At 44.2% G+C, this 15,785-nt stretch overlaps 1 long non-coding RNA gene across 1 annotated transcript in view; it reads left to right on the top strand.

Moving 5' to 3' along the window:
* The first annotated feature begins 6,782 nt into the window (after positions 1 to 6,782).
* LOC118972976 (uncharacterized) overlaps positions 6,783 to 15,785 on the top strand; it is a 35,639-nt gene continuing 26,636 nt past the window's right edge. The window contains exon 1 of the long non-coding RNA XR_005062151.2: positions 6,783 to 7,024. This is a non-coding gene — a long non-coding RNA (uncharacterized lncRNA). The remainder of the gene's footprint in view (positions 7,025 to 15,785) is intronic.

Raw genomic sequence — 15,785 nt, 5'->3', positions numbered from 1 at the left:
AAGACACCACCTGGTGGTCAGACTTAGAATTGTAGGCATGAAAGTCAAGGGGCTTTGCAGGGTAAGAACAGGGGATAGTTATGGGAGGTGCATGGATTCCATTATATAAGGCCAAAGCTTTCTGGAATTTTCTACACCCTTGCAACAAGCTGGTAAATTCATTCCTATCCTGGGATCTTCAAGTCCTGGGACTGGAAGTCCAGCACCTTTGTGAACTGAATAGAAAGCTGCGTAAGTTAGTTTGTCAATGACTGTGATATAAGAAGGTTGAGACGCAGAAATATACACACACACGAACACACACAGAAATAATGTCACTGTTTCTCCAATTTATCTAACCTCTCATAACTTGCTGTATCCTGAGTAAAATATGGACTTAATAATAGGTTACTCCAATTAATGTTAAAATTAAAGCAGATACAATTTAGAGTACCACATGCTTATGTGAATTTTGTCAACATTAATATTTTACCCTTCAGATAATCTGTCTCAGAGTAAATGCATGTTCTTCTGACTCAGACCCTGTCAGTCTACCACATTAAAAAACAGTCAATTTACATACTCCTCATTTTGAAGTCTCTTGGCCCCAGGTAGAGGAGTTCACTTCAACTGTACGACCATCATTATCATCCTCATCACCAAGAGAGGTTGTTGAGTGAGCACGCATGGGGGAGTGTCCAAGATCCGGTCATTCATCATCTACATAAGAGGTCACTGGGTATAGGCAGTGTTACTCAAACTCCTCTCATTATTGTCCCCATTATGGAGGTCCTTTAGATTTTTATTTCTTCATAATGCCCTTCCTTCCCAGAATGTGAAATTTTAATACCACACATGAATTAACTGTTTCTGTATCATGATCCTTTGAGTGACACCAATAACTCTAATGTACCACAAATGTCTACCACTCCTTTAGCTTCAAAAACTACTTTCAGCCCTTTGGTGTGGTGTGGTGGGCGGCAATTAACAATTCATGGAATATTGCTGATGAGGACAAAAGCTGGAACCCAATTCCTATCCTTACTTGATGTGTAAGCATGTCTGAAATACTTGCTTAGTCCCTGTTAGCCCACCCTTGTCACCTATAAAAGGGGACCCACGATGCCTTCCTTACAGAACTGGGGGAAGGGGCAATGAGAAACCCTGTACAAAGGAGATGGCATATGGTAGGAGTTTAAGACATGTGAACCAAACAGCACAACTGCTTTAGAGACCCCCTGGAAATGGGGCAGTAAGAAGTAGCCTGTACTCACACTTGCATAACAAATGAAGCTTTGGGCCAGTACCCATGTCACAGGATATCTTTGCTGAAGTATCTGGGGTGAGGAGAGAAGATCACCAAACCATGTCCTTTAATCCCAATCACTTTCTGTCTCCTTATATTATCTTCTGATTGCTATTGGGAAAACAGTTTCCCATTGAACCCCAAATGAAGAGCATGCAGATAAGGAGGAGGCAGGAATCACAGGCCCTTGACCCTGACACCAGACCCACTACAGGACCATGTACACAACTTCATCTGCACCATTGGCTTCTTCAGAGAGGGGTTGGTGGATGAGGAGTGAGCACCAGTGTGGCCTCAATACTAGAAATGTGTAAAACTACAAGTTCTCAAGTCCTTAGAAGGTCACCATCTATCAAGGAGATTGTTGGTTGGCCTTTGGGGAGGCAAAAGGTAGAATCCTTTTCCTGTTCCTCACTAGGTAACTCTGGAAGATTGATTTTCCATTGGTGAGTCCCTGAGTTTGTCATCTGTCAATTGGGAAGAATGACACCATCTTCACAGAGCTCTTGTGAGAGAATAATGCACAGATGTAACTGTTTATGTTTGCACATATACAATTATTTACATATGTATATAATTGTGGGAATGTTTCTGAGTTATTGTGAGAGAATAATGCACATACATAATAGTTTATATTTGCACATGTTTATATATATATTTTTTTTGTACATGTTACAGCTATAAATATATAAGTGATATAGAGTAAGTGCCCTTCAGCTTCCCATTGTTCTCTGTAAATAGCACTTCTTATATTCCTCTAAGAAGCTGACTGTAGTTCTCTCTTGATACTTTTAGCCATGTTGCCCTGAAAATGTTTGCACATGTGTCCAAGACTATCTTCATTCTGTGCCTAACTGCTGATGAAGGCCTTACTTTCTTCTCTCGTAGACGTTTCCAAATGTCTCTGCAAAGAGGTTGTACTAAATTTTTCCCTCCAAGCACTGTATGGATTTCTCATAGCCCCAGTTAAAAAGGGTGCAGGGTAAACACAAAGTCACTGGTTGGGCTTTTTTTGTTTTTTTCAAATTAGAATTGTTGCAGGAGATATTATGCGGCATTAAGTGGGACTATCAGCTTTGTATTTATAAATGCACATGTGAAATATACCATTTATGAAGAAATGCAGGGAAAAGGAAAGGAAACCAAACATCCAATAAAAGTGTATCAGATTACCAGGTATCAGTAATTTTCTGAAACCTATTATTTGGACAGGTCTGAAAAAACAGGTGCTCCCGTATTTTAATTGTTGAGACACATTAGTAAAGAGATTTTAAAGTTAAATTGGACAGAAGTGTAATGCTTAGGCTCTTTGACAAAGCGTTCACACTCATAGGAATATATCCTTGTGATGCAGCCATGGGAGGCCCTTACTGTCAACCCTCACCTGTCCACACTGTTCAGGGCTTAGCTGATCATTGTCTTAACTGCCTCAATCTCTTCAGGTCCCCAGCACTGTTCCATCCACCCCTCAATCAAACAGGAAAATCTGTCTCAGAGCTGGATGCCCATCCTCAATAGTTGCCAGGTTTCATCATTGGCTCTGGCAGTAGGCATGGGGAACAACCGCTTTGACAACCATCTCTGTGCTCAGGGGCACATGCTTTGTACTGACATACATGCATGAAGAGAGGCTAGTGACACCTCACTGTCCAGGTTGTCATGAAGATTAAAGCCAGCCACAAAGTGAGGAACATGCACCTGGGACTGGTTAACCAATCTGTTCCACAAATAGAGGCTGTCTTTCCTGGAACAAGGAACTCATCTGTCAACTTGTCTTGCCCCCTCAGCCAGGGCCCTGTAACTTAGATACAGGTCATAATTACCTTGATGTTCTTTTTCTAAACCCTCACCCAAAACTCCCTTGTAGGTAGAAATAGGACTTCTGGATCAAAGACCATTCAAGTTTTCAAGTCATAATAATATGGGCCCTAGAAAATGGATATGCCCATGTGGCACCAAACAGTGTTTGGGAGAATCCACTTCCCCTTCATTCCACCAAGCAGATTTGTCTCTATTGCCAGCTTTTCCGTGTTATTACTAGCGTTTGTCTTTATTTCTCATCTGATCTGCTTGTTTTCCTCAGACCTGCTCCATTGGAGAGTCATCTCAGATGGTGTCTCACCTGTGAGGGATTTCAGCCCTGGGCAAGTTCATTCTGGATTCACTGAGACCGAATAACACAACAACGGAACATTGAGGGTAAAAGACTTTATACCAAGCTTTATTCTCACGGCAGCAGGTCGAGTGCTAGAATCACATCTCCCTCTGGCAAGTTCACAATCCATGGCTGTCACTGTCACTGCCGCCCCACCCCTGGGCGGAGCTCCTTATATAGCAACACAGACAACTAATGGCTCACTGCTGACAGGTGTGCAAGCATATGCCTGTGAGCATTGCACAAGTAGATTAGCGTCAGGTGGGGATTCTGGCCATGGTAACTTCCATTTTCCCTACAGATGGTCATTAAATTTACAGATTGACAGGCTCCTCTCTTAGGGTTGTCAGACTTAGCAAAGAAAAATACAGGTACCTGTTGAATTTGAATTTTTGAGTAAAGAAAATTATATTTCATGTCATATATATATGTACTAAAAATTATTTATTCTTTATATGGAATTCAGATTTAACTGGGTGTCCTATATTTTATCCTACAACCTTACACCTGGTAGACTGTATGGAAGAGAACCAAGGTGCTCTGGTCAATAGCCCCAGCTGAGCCCCCAGCAGATGACAGTGTTACCAGAGATGGGTTCTTGGTCTTGCCACAAGAAAGAATTCAAGAATGGATGCAAAAAGCAGTTGAGCTTTAGGAATTTATTTGGAGAATAAGAGTTTAGAGGAAAGGGAAAATACACACCAGAGAGACGGGTGCAGGGAGACCCAGAGGGAGTCACGCTGAGGAAACAATAAGGAGCCTTTTTATGTAAAGGGAGAGGAACATTTATCAAGTGGAGGTATGCTTCAAAAGGAACTGGCAGTGTCTTCTTGGAGTTTGGAGCTTGCTCCACCCTCAGGTTGGGCAGGGGAGTTTTTGGCTACACTTTGTTCTCATGGCTTGGGAGGGTGTGATTTTTTTACTATGTTAATGGGTCTGTAATGCACTTGGGGGTGAAGTTTGGATCAACTTCTCCTTCATGTTGGAACTCAAGTATTTTGGGGAGTGTAGCTGCGGGGGCTGGGGGTGGGAGTGGAGTGTCCTGTTCCCAGGCCGGGGCACAGAAACCGGTGTGACTGAAAGCACTCTAAGGAAAGGCTAGCCTGGGGGAAACCCTTTATTGTTCACAATGAGGCCCGGCTCCCTTCATTCCCCTTGGCAGCTGCTCTCACTGGACTCCATCTGCGCAGTCACAGTGCGCGCTCTCCTCTCCACCCGCACCTTCTGGGAGAAACTCCACAGCGCAGGTAGATCCCAGGCAACTCACAGGCGCCAAACCAATTACGCAACGGAGGGTGGGAGACAACAGCCTCTCCCCACGCCTTGTCCCGGAGGCTAGGAGAAGCTGAGCAGTATCTGTAAATGGCCTAAGGCAGGTGAGAGATTCTGGAAATATTGCAGTTTATCCCACAGAGACCTTAGGAGTAGTAAGTGCATTGAGCCAGACACAGAAAAGGGAGGAGCCGTGAGCCCGTTGTAAGACCTATCCCTGAGGGCCAGAGCAGAACACATGCTCCCCAGCACAGACTACTACTGTTAAAAACTGTCAGGTGAAGTCAACGTGATTGTTATGTTTAAGAAAGAGGTGGTTCATAGTCTTGCTGAGGACCATGGCCCAAGCGCAGCCCTTCAGTGTGCTCTGATAAACTGCTCTGAAGTGACTTCATTTGGAAATTTCTTACTTTCTCTACAGCAGGGGATCCATGCAATAAAGAGGCTACATTTATCAATACATTAAGCTGTGTAGCATGGACACATCTCGTGTCCTAAAGGATCATGCTATTCAAATTCCAATGCTATCTATGTGTGTGAGAGGAGGCATGGATGAGGGTCTCATTACGTGGATTAGCTCATCTTCCTTTGGGCATGGAGAGGGTATATGTGACGTTATCTTAGGGATGCTGACCAGAAAATTCCTGACTGACTACATTCTGGGAGACGTTGAAACTACAGTTAGGTTAGGTGACTTGGCCTAGCAGCAGTGACACTATGTGGGGCACCTGTGTTCTTCTTTTGAACAAAACAGAATTCCACCAAGTGAACTGGAAGATCTAATTGGCTTTATTGAGCGATTCACGACTGGGGCAGCATCCCATCCAGCAAGCAGAGGAATGTTCTGAAGTGTTATACAACGTGGAAAGTTTTCCTAGACTGGAGAGTAGGGAAAAAAGTTGTTAGCAAAAGAAAATAAGGGATTGTTGCAGGCAAGATCACCCTCCCTTGAGATGAAGTGCTGGGGGTATTAACCATGCAGGTTACTTACCTCATCTTTTGGTGGTGGTGGTGGTGGTGAATCGAGAGTGCTCAAGTGACAAATTACCTCATGGGTTCTGGCCACAAAATCCCTGATTGACTAAGACTACATTTATTTCTGGGGGAGGTTAAACTGCAGCTAGGCTAGTCAATAAGCCCTAGTTTGGTGACCTAGCCCAGCACTTGCACTTTGGCCCATGGCTTTCCTTTTTAACATTACCAAATGTTTTGCAAGGAGAAAGCCTGGGCTGCACAACCCTCATTTTTTCTTCCAAAATCACTAATCGGGCAAGTTATTACTGCTGGAGAGGAAGTATGAGTGTATAGATGGGCCAGAAGTGTGTTGGTTAAGGATGTCTCTCCACATGGAAGAAAATACCAGAAATTGTGGCTAAGGACTCCCCAGGGTAAACCAGCATAAGGTTCAGTCGACTAGATCTCTGCCTAGTAGGTAATATTCTAGACCTGATTCCTTGAAATAATTCCCAAATTGCTTAAATGACGTTTTCCTGTGTTCCTAGATCATTCAGTTACATGATTATAGACAGTCTCTTAGTTTTCTGCCACAGGTGGCGAGCTGCTTAGCATGGCATACGATTTCCTACGTGTTCACCCTCTCAGGGACAGCTCAGCTCCAAGAACCCTAGGATACTCCCCCAGGTCTGTGTGTACTGCTAATACTCTCCTACTGTATCTTTAAAGCAAACAAAATCCTGAGAGGGCGGGGACATTCTTTGGTCCAAAAACCTGGGCAGAGTTCCACCAATTACCTGGGTCACAGTTAATGCCTTTACTTGGCAGACTTTCTCACGCGGTGATCTGAAAAGCAAAGGTGTTTTGCTTTCAGCAAAAGGCCAGTTGGTGGAGGATGTGCAGGGCATTTCTGGTGTGGAGGATCTGGTTGCGCATAGAGGTTGCCACAGAAACCGGAAGTTGCCATGGAGATTGTGGCGGCGTTTTTAGAGTCAGATGTACCTTGGCAGGGAACACAGGTGCCAGTTTCAGGTGTTTGGGACTGAGCTGAGGGTGCGGGTCTCCGCGGTGCGGGCTGACCGCCCTCGGGGAGGGAGAGACAAGGGGGACCCAGATCAAAAGCGTCTCCTCCCGCTTTGGGACTCAGTCTCCCGGCTGGCCACTAGGGGGCGCCCCCGCGCTGGCCCCAGGGAGTGTGGGTCCCGCTCCGGGGCTGTCCAGGAGCCACGTCACTACTGAAGTCAGGGGCGCGCGGGAGCTAAGACAGGTCATGCCTCTCTGAGCCCAGCTTCCGCCTCGGCGAAATGGGGAAGAGCGTGCTTCACCCCCAGCGTGGCTGGGAACATACAGGGATGCAGGTGAGCAGCCCATGGCCCTGTGCTCATGGCGGGATCATGAATGCCTGCATGAAGTCAGGCCACTTGGTTTTGCTTTCGAAGTTTTTAAATAGTGCATAGTCAAGGAAAGCCGAAGAGAAAGGCCCTGGGGAGAAGGTCATTGTAACATAACATGTAGTTGTTAGGATCACTCCCCAGTCTTACCTGTTATGGTCGTTAGCCCAGTGCCTAGCATGGTGGAGGCACATAGTTAGTCCAGTAAAGTGTAGTGATGGCTGGATGTGTCTTTGCCTGTGCAGCTCTGCATTCCAGTGGTTGAGCTCATATTAAGTGTCTGAAGAAGTGGATTCTGAGGATCTGTGTCCTGTTGACAGCTGAAGCTTCTACTCCAGGTTCAAGGGCAGCAGACCTCAGGAGATGCCAGGAGGTCACATCTTTGGTAGGATGTGATGCCTGACACTCAAGTGAGTTCATAGATATGAGAAGAGCATGTTGTGGTATAGCTCCTGTGAGGTTCACAAACTGGCCTAAAAGTAGGGGACCTACCTGGGTCTCATCCTGGGAGAAGAGGTTAGCAGGAGAAATTCATCTTTTTGGCAGCTACATAATGTGTACTAGCCCTTGAGGCCCATGTTCGATGCCTTTGTCTGAATGAGGTGGACAATCTAGATTGAGGAAGGATCTTGATATTTAAAATGCAGGTTCAACAAATTTACATATCTTTTTCTGATTGTATAAATCAATAGATTGATGTTTCAATATCCATGAAGTAGAGATCATTTCTATTTGAATAAATGTAGTGTGGGCCATCTTGATGAGACATAGTATGGCTCTGTTAATATAACAGGAGCATTTTAGTGGGAATTGTTCTCCTGAGTTATTTAACTTCATCAAAGACTTAACAAATAACAAATCTGCTTCAAACGCTTTACTGAGGTATATGATTGGCACCCAATATTCTGCACATATTTCAAGTATTTGCTTTAGTAAGTTATGACATACATACACATTGTGAAACCAAGGTTACAGTCGAGGTAATGAACATATCCATTACCCCAGGAAGCCTTTTCCTGCCCCTTTGTCATCTTCCCATCTACCTGTGTCCAGCCTTCCTGTCTCTTTGACCTGTGCTTGTTTCCAGGAAACCACTGAACTTCTGTGACAGTAAATTAATTTTCATTACCTACAATTTCCTGTAAATTGAATAATACAGAAGTCTTACATTCAGCCTACTTTTAGATTTATCCATATTGTTGTATGATTGTATTTTTTATTGCTAAGTAGTATTCCATTATATGGATATCCCACAATTTGTTTTATCCATCCAGATTTTTATGGGAAGTTGAGTGTTTTCAGTTTAGGGTACTTGTAAGTTACAATGTTATAAACATTTGTGTGTAGGTCTTTGTATAGACATGTGCTTTCTTTCTCTTGGGTAAATACTATGAGTACAATTGTGGTAGGAAGCCAAGCCAAAAAAAAGGACAATATTTCTTTAAGGTTTTAGGAATATAGGGGAATACCAGGGTGCTTGAGGTTGAAGCTCTGTAACAATGTATCCCCCACTGGGACTCAGTGATATGGAACAGCTTGTTGATCATAGTCATGTAGGTCCATTAGTTTACAATAGGGTATCTGGGTAACCTTTACTGAGATGGGTTAAAACCTAACTAGCATTCTGGCTGAACCTATAGTACACTAACAGCTCCCAGTACAACATTCCTGGGGGCCGACTCTCCTTTACCCTTGTAGTGAACGTATAAAATGCATGGCCCCCCTGTGCTTGGGGCTCAGCCTTTGGATATGAATCTGCTGAGCCAGTGCCGGCACTAATAAACTCTGCTTCTCGCCAAACATCTTGGTGTCCCCACTCCTTGTTTGTAGTTCTCATGGTTTCTGCAACACAATAGCCAGGTCATATGGTATATGTAAGATTAACATTGTTAAAGAAACTGCCAAAATGATTGTGCCATTTTTCTTACCCACCAGTAGTGTAGGAGAGTTCCATCTTCCACAATCTTGCCAGTGCTTGGTATGGTGAGTGTTTGTAATGTTAGGCATTCTCACCAGGGTGTAGTTGTATCTTATTGTAGTTTTCATTTACATTTTCTTAATGACTGAGGATAGGTACATCTTCTCTTGTGTTTGCCTGTATATTTGTATATATTCATTGGTGAAGTGTCTGTTCAAATCATTTGCCCATTTATTGGTGGAGTGTTTGTTGGTTTCATACTGACTTTTGAGAGATTTTCTATACTCTGGATGCAAGCTCCCGGCCAGATACATGATTTGCAAATATTTTCCCAATCACTGGTTTACCTTCTCATTCTACCAATATTGCCTTGGAAGAGCAAATATGTCTAATTTTGAGGAAGTCCTATTTATAAATATGTTCTTATAACTTTAGATTTTGCTTTGGTGTCACATCTAAGAAATGTTTACCTAACCCAAAACCACAAGAATTTCCTCCTAGAAATTTTATAGCTTTAGGTTTTATAGTTAGGCCTAAGAACCATTTGAGTTGAATTTTGTGTATGAAGCACGTATGGATCAGTTAATTTTTTGCATATAGACAATTTGTTCCATTTGTTCAGCACCATTTGGTGAAAAGACTATCTCTGCTCTACTGAACTGCCTTTGCTCCTATGTAAAATATCAGTTGTCTGTATGTATGTGAGTCTATTTCTTGAGTTCTTATTCTGTTTTTTTGATCTACTTGTCTGCCTTGATGCCCAAACCACACTGTCTTGTTTACTAAAGGTTTGTAATAAGTCTTGAGATTGGGCTGTATTCTTCCACCAATTCTGTTCTTTTACAAAGTTGTTTATCATATTCTAGGCCCTTTTCATTTGCACATGAATTTTAGAATCATCCTATCAATTTCTTTTAATAAGTGTACTACAATTTTTATTGGGACTGCACTGAAACTATAGATTTTGAGAAGAATTGGTATCTTAACAATACAAAATCTTCTGACCCATGAATACGAGGTATCTCTACTCCTATTAGTTTTTAATTCAAAAACTTTTTAAATTTCTCCCAGCAGTGTTTTGTAGTATTCAGTGTGTAGATGTTACACATCTTTGGACATATTATCTCTAAATGTTTCAGTCTTTTGATGCTACTGTAATTGGCATTATTTTTAATTACAACAGCTATTATATTTTCACTGGGCTGTCAGTGGCTAAATGCATAACAATAAGTGATGAATCTTTTTGTTTGGAAGCACAGGCTACTCTAGGATGGAAAAGGCATTTGATACATGACATGTATTTGCCTGTATTTCCAGATCACATTTTACATGTTATTGGAGATTGTACTGAAACTAGGGAGAAAAATGTCCAGATACAATTCTACAGGGCATCTTCCGAGAAGTCTGTCACTGTAAGAACATTGTTTAGTAGCTTTCAAATTTATTTGTGTGGATACAGTTGAGTCTATTGAATTATGAGGTTTTTCTTCTTTTGTCCACAGTAAATCTCTCTCTGTGTATACCTGGGATTTTGGTTGGTGAGAGAGAGGGAGAGGGAGAGAGTATGTACGTGGGTATGTATGTGTGTGTTTGCATATTTCTTAAGCTGCCAGGAATATTTATCGAGACGAATACTTGAGGTTAATTATTGTGCATTATGTTAGTCCTATTCAGTTTCAGCACGTTAGGATCCAGTCAGGGTGGTCATTGTTTGCTTTTTCCAGCTTTCCTTGTCCAGCATGGTTACCATGGTGACTGTCTGCTGTGGGAGTTGGTACAGACTGAGCATCCATTCAGAACTCTTACCTGATTCATTTGTGACTATGTTATGTTGTTAAGTGTTGCTTTTCTTATTTCTCATTCCTTCTAGGTTTATTAGTGGGCATTCAGCTTAGGATAGAGCCTTCCCTTCTTCTTTATTATTTAATCAGTTATTTAAGTCTTTATACCACTGTGACTCACAGATTCCTATTATGACCATAAAGTTATATTGTTTTTATTATTCTACATTTTGATGCTCAAACTGTCCCAGAGTTGGTTAGTGTTAGATCCCTTAGGTTGTTCTCTATATCCATTTGATGCCTCCTTAGAATTCCTAGAGCCTGTGCTTTGCATCCTGGGCCTGAGTATCTCCCCATGTGTAGAAAGGAAGTAATGATGCCCACCAAAGAGCACTGCCTTGAGGATTTGAAGAGAAAGTCTGTGTTGCATCTAGAGGCCCTCAGCAATGCTAGTTCCCCATTCCAACTTTGCCTCCTTCATGCTATCAATGCAATCTGTCTGACATTAACATAACAGCCTGAGTACCAGAGAGAATATGTGGCCTTATAACAGAAGCAGGGATGAGCCCACATGTCCATGATATGAGTTTCAGGGTCACTGCTGTGTGGGGAGGGGGCTGTGTGATGGTGCTGGGGAAGATGCCCCGCATCCCTGCACAGCTGTGGGGACAGGCAAGGATATCCTCACCCTGTCCCCTTTATTCCTAAGCTTTCCCTTCCTCTCATGTACCTCTCTGTTCCACATGCTGTCTCTTCCCCTGACTCTCCCTTCTAGTGGGGCAGCAAAGGAGCTGTGGACTCTGAGCCCCAGAAACAGGAGCTGATAGAAAACCAAGTGTGATGTCAAGTCTGCTAGATAGGTTCCTGGAGCAGGAATGAAAAGATAGGGTCCCATCGTTGGGACATTAGGTAAGTCACTACCCTTTCCTCCAGCATCTGTATACAACAAGATACCAACACCTAATTCTCTTCACCACTCCTAGAATATTGTGGAGTTCAAGTTTGATCCCATGTGGGAAAGCAATCTGTGGTCCTGGGTGGGAGGGAAGGACCAGTGCCCTTTCCAGTAATTATATTACTGAGACATCCCAGGTACCATAAAATACTGCATGGTAGAGATTAAATTAGTGCTACATAAATGTCAGCTGTTTAGGTCAGGATTTGTCCAAGTGTGTTCCTGAGATCACATTAAAATCATCAGGAGTGCCTGTTAAAACAGCAGGTTAAGGGGCCCACCCTAGATATGCTGAGTCAAAAACAAGGATGTAGGATGGGAGGTGTCCACATTTTGAGTAACATCTCCAGTTAGTTCTGGTACCCATCTAAGTTTGGAAAGCACTGCTGTAGATTTGCAACAAGGTGTTCTAAAGTTTTTAATCTTTTAATGTTTAATTTCATTTTTATTTGTACCTCAAAGCTTTAAATAGCTGTTCTTCTGTAGTATCTCAGGTGAGTAACAATTCCTTCATATAAGCAATATTTCTTCAATGATTTTATACAAGGCACTGAACAGCATGGAGTACAGGACAGGCAGGGTCCCTGGAGCGAACTTTCTAGTTTGACAAAACTCGCCATAAATAGGTAAATAAATCAGTAGCCAGAGTGAATTTATATGGATATGAGTGCTTTGAAAAAAATGAACATATAAATGGAGTAGAAAAGATGAGGGCAGGGATTATTATGGGAGAAGCTGTCACGGAAGCTCTTTCTCAAGAAGTGACACTTGCACTGAGTCTTCAATGACAAGAGGAAGACGTTTTATGAGTTGCCCAGTGATATGCTTGTTACCAGATTTTCCTGGAACAGACAACAATGAGCTCGAGTGGCCGGAGTCTGGCAGACAAAATGCAGAGGGCAGAAGAGAAGGTTGGAAGGCAGACAGCAGCCCCATGGACTGAGCCATGTACAAAGTCGAGTTCATTCTGAGGGCAGAGGCGGATAGAGTGTGGAAGTGATATGCTCTGATCCATGTGCTCTCAAGGCAACTCTAAAATTGCAGAGGGGGACACAACCAGAGTGTAGGGAGGGAGGCAAGGACCTGAGCTTCATAGGACCAGATAAAGACTTCTGGAAATTTCTACCCACCGGCAGATGTCCCTCTATATACCAATTTTGGCATCTGTAAGTCCCAAGACTGGAAGCCCAGCCCCTGTCTGAGATGGAAAGTGCACCATTGAGTGTGTGTGTGTGTGTTAGGGGTGTGTGTGTGATAGAACTTGAAAGGAAAGGAGCGACACATAGCAGCAATTCACCGGAGAGTTCCGCTTTATTAGGGAAAGGTGCTGGGTTATATAGGAAGGGGTATAAATTGATTGAGGTGTTACTTCTACGGGGCTGGTGGCTGTTGGCTAGGTGGTGGGATTGGGAGGGGAGCGAGAGGTGATTGGGCTTCAGGTGGCGCCGGCGGGAACCGAGGACCCCGAAGAGAAGCCGGCAGTTTGCCATCTTACTGGTGAGGGCCCTTCATTCCCCCCCTTTCTCCTCTATGGGGTTGTGGACGTTGCTTCTCTCTGGCTGCTTCCTGCTGAACAGGGGCGGAGAAGGGAGTGAGGGCTTGAGGATTGGGAGGAAAGGGTTGATAGGACTCCCCACAGTAAGGATGAGTAGATGTGGACTTCTTCAGGTTTGGAAATCAATAAAGGTTCCCTGTAACCATAGGTTGGCCAAGAGGATATGGGTGTCAGGAGCCAGGTGTCTGCGGCTATTGTTTCCAGGAACAGTTTCCAGTGGAGAGAGGGGTCCATCTCAGCGTGTGGTGAGGAGGTCACGTGAGGGTGAGGGATCTTCTGTGGCCAGAAGCTGGTAGTTCCTGAGTAAAAGCTGGTTGAAAGCTTGATTAGAGATTTTTCCGACTTGGGATTTGATGAACTTTATTATACAGGGTAAGAAGAGACAGGCGAGAAGAATGATTATTATGGGGCCTGCAATGGGCCAGAGCCAGGTGAGGAGGGGGTTTGTTAGTATTGAAGAGAATGGGTTGGAATTGGAAGCAGAGTGGAGGCTGGAGGCAAGGTCGGTGAGTTTGGTAATGTCAGTTTCTACAATGCCGGATTCGTTGATGTAATAGCAGCACTATTCCCAGAGGAAGACGCAGGTGCCGCCCTTCTCGGCTGTAAGCAGATCTAGGGCCCGCCGGTTTTGAAGGGTGACTTTAGCTAGCGAAGTAACCTGTCTTTGGAGAGAGGCTAGGGAATCGGCAGTGGATGTCAGGGCTCCCTCAAGTTTGGCGTTGAGATCTCTAACTGCCTATAGAGAGGGACCCAAGGCTTCTCTCGAAAACCCTGCCCCAATGGCTGAGGTGATCAAAGAGCTACTGACCATGATGCGAAGGAAAGCAGCTCTTTTTGTGCACGAGGGCAAGGGAGGTTGGAGCTCAAGAAATTCTGCCATGCTGTAAAGTGTTAACTGTGGGATTAGGGTGACGAGAATGCAGGGTGTATCAGAGTTGAGAGGCAGTGAGTTGAAAAGACTGCCATTACACTAAAAGAAGTGTCCCCGGTTGCGTAAAAGTCTTAGAGCCGGAGGTAGGGGTGTAGATAGAGAGGCAGTGAAGTGCACAGGAGGGGGGTGGAGTTGGGCCTACACAGTGGTGGATGGTGAGATTATCTGCGTATTCTGGTTCTCATAGGGGTATGTCTGCCAGGGGGCAGAGGGGTTGTCTTTCTGCATGGAAGGAGTAGTTGGAAATATTAAGGGGCACGGCGGCCAGCAGTGGGCGCTGTAGTGATGCACACAAGAAAGAATTGGCGGTGTTAAGGGTGTGGTTGAGAAAGATGGTGGTGTCCTGAATGAGCTGTAACGAAGAGTAGGAGAAATGGGAAGAGGGGTGGGGATAAGAAGATGAAGAGGCACCGTCAAGAGTTCGGATAATGACTTTTTCGGAATGTCTGATATCTGATGCAACTTGAGAGATCTGGGAATGAGAGGGAACATACTTTTGAGAGATATGAAGGGTACCATGGGGGGTCGAGGAACCCCCGTAGTAAACTGAGGCTGTGACTCTGGCAGCCCATCGAGAGTCCCAGGGATATGGGATTGATAAGGAGAATGAGCCGTTGGGATATTTCATGAAATGGTTGGAGGAGTAATACTGTGGGTACTGGAAGTTACCCATGTAGTGAATGGTGCAAGACTAGTAGGGACATCTCCTGTAGGTGTCTGGCCATCGCCTGCAATAGGCTTGTTTTTGGTCATAGAGGAAGCAGAGGTAGGGAGAATAAGGGTAGCTGCTAGTGAACACTTCAGTGGAGGGAGGAAAGTGGAGGTATAAAGGCTCAGAGCAGCCTTTCAGAGGGCAGTCTGATGTGGCAATGAGGGCAGTAACTTTTGTTTGATGCTGTGTGTAAGTCTGTCTAACTTTGAATCGCCATACAAAGGAGGCTGGGGTGGAGGGGAAGACAATAGGAATGAGGGAAAAAAAAGCTAGAGCGCAGTAAAGGAGGAAAAAATCATGATTCGGGTATGGATGGCAAAGGGGGTGAACAGGATTTTGGAGGAAAGAGGACAGTAAGGTCAGGAGTCTGGAGGGAGGGAGAGTCTGTAAACTTTTGTAGGTTAAGAGATCTTTTAGGTGATGTGGGGACAGAATGGTAAGGGGCGCCCTGAATGTCAGTTTATGAGCTTCCTTCTGCAAGAGCTGTCTAGCGGCTAATGCTCGTAGGCAGGGGGCCCATCCCTGAACTGTGGGGTCTAATTGCTTGGAGAGATAAGCTACTGGGGCAAAGGATGGGCCATAATTTTGGCTTAGGACTCCTAGAGCTTGACTGGACCTCTCATGAATGTATAATGAGAAGGGCTTCGACAAATCAGGAAGATGGAGAGCTGGGGCTTCTACAAGGGCTTGACGGAGCTTAATGAAGGAGTGTCGGGGTGAGGAGGATAATGGTTTTTTAGGGGGGCTCTTGCTGAGGTCATATAGGGGTCTTGCCAACAGGGAGCAGGGAGAAGTTAGGGATCTATGCTCTAAAATATCTAGCTAGGCTTAGAAAGGAAAGGATTTCTGTCTTGGTTTTGGGAATGGGCAGGTCAG

The sequence above is a fragment of the Manis javanica genome, chromosome X (genome assembly GCF_040802235.1).
Source record: "Manis javanica isolate MJ-LG chromosome X, MJ_LKY, whole genome shotgun sequence".
Lineage (NCBI taxonomy): Eukaryota > Metazoa > Chordata > Mammalia > Pholidota > Manidae > Manis > Manis javanica.
The sequence above is the reverse complement of the archived record's forward strand: the minus strand, read 5'-3'. Positions and strand labels throughout refer to the sequence as shown.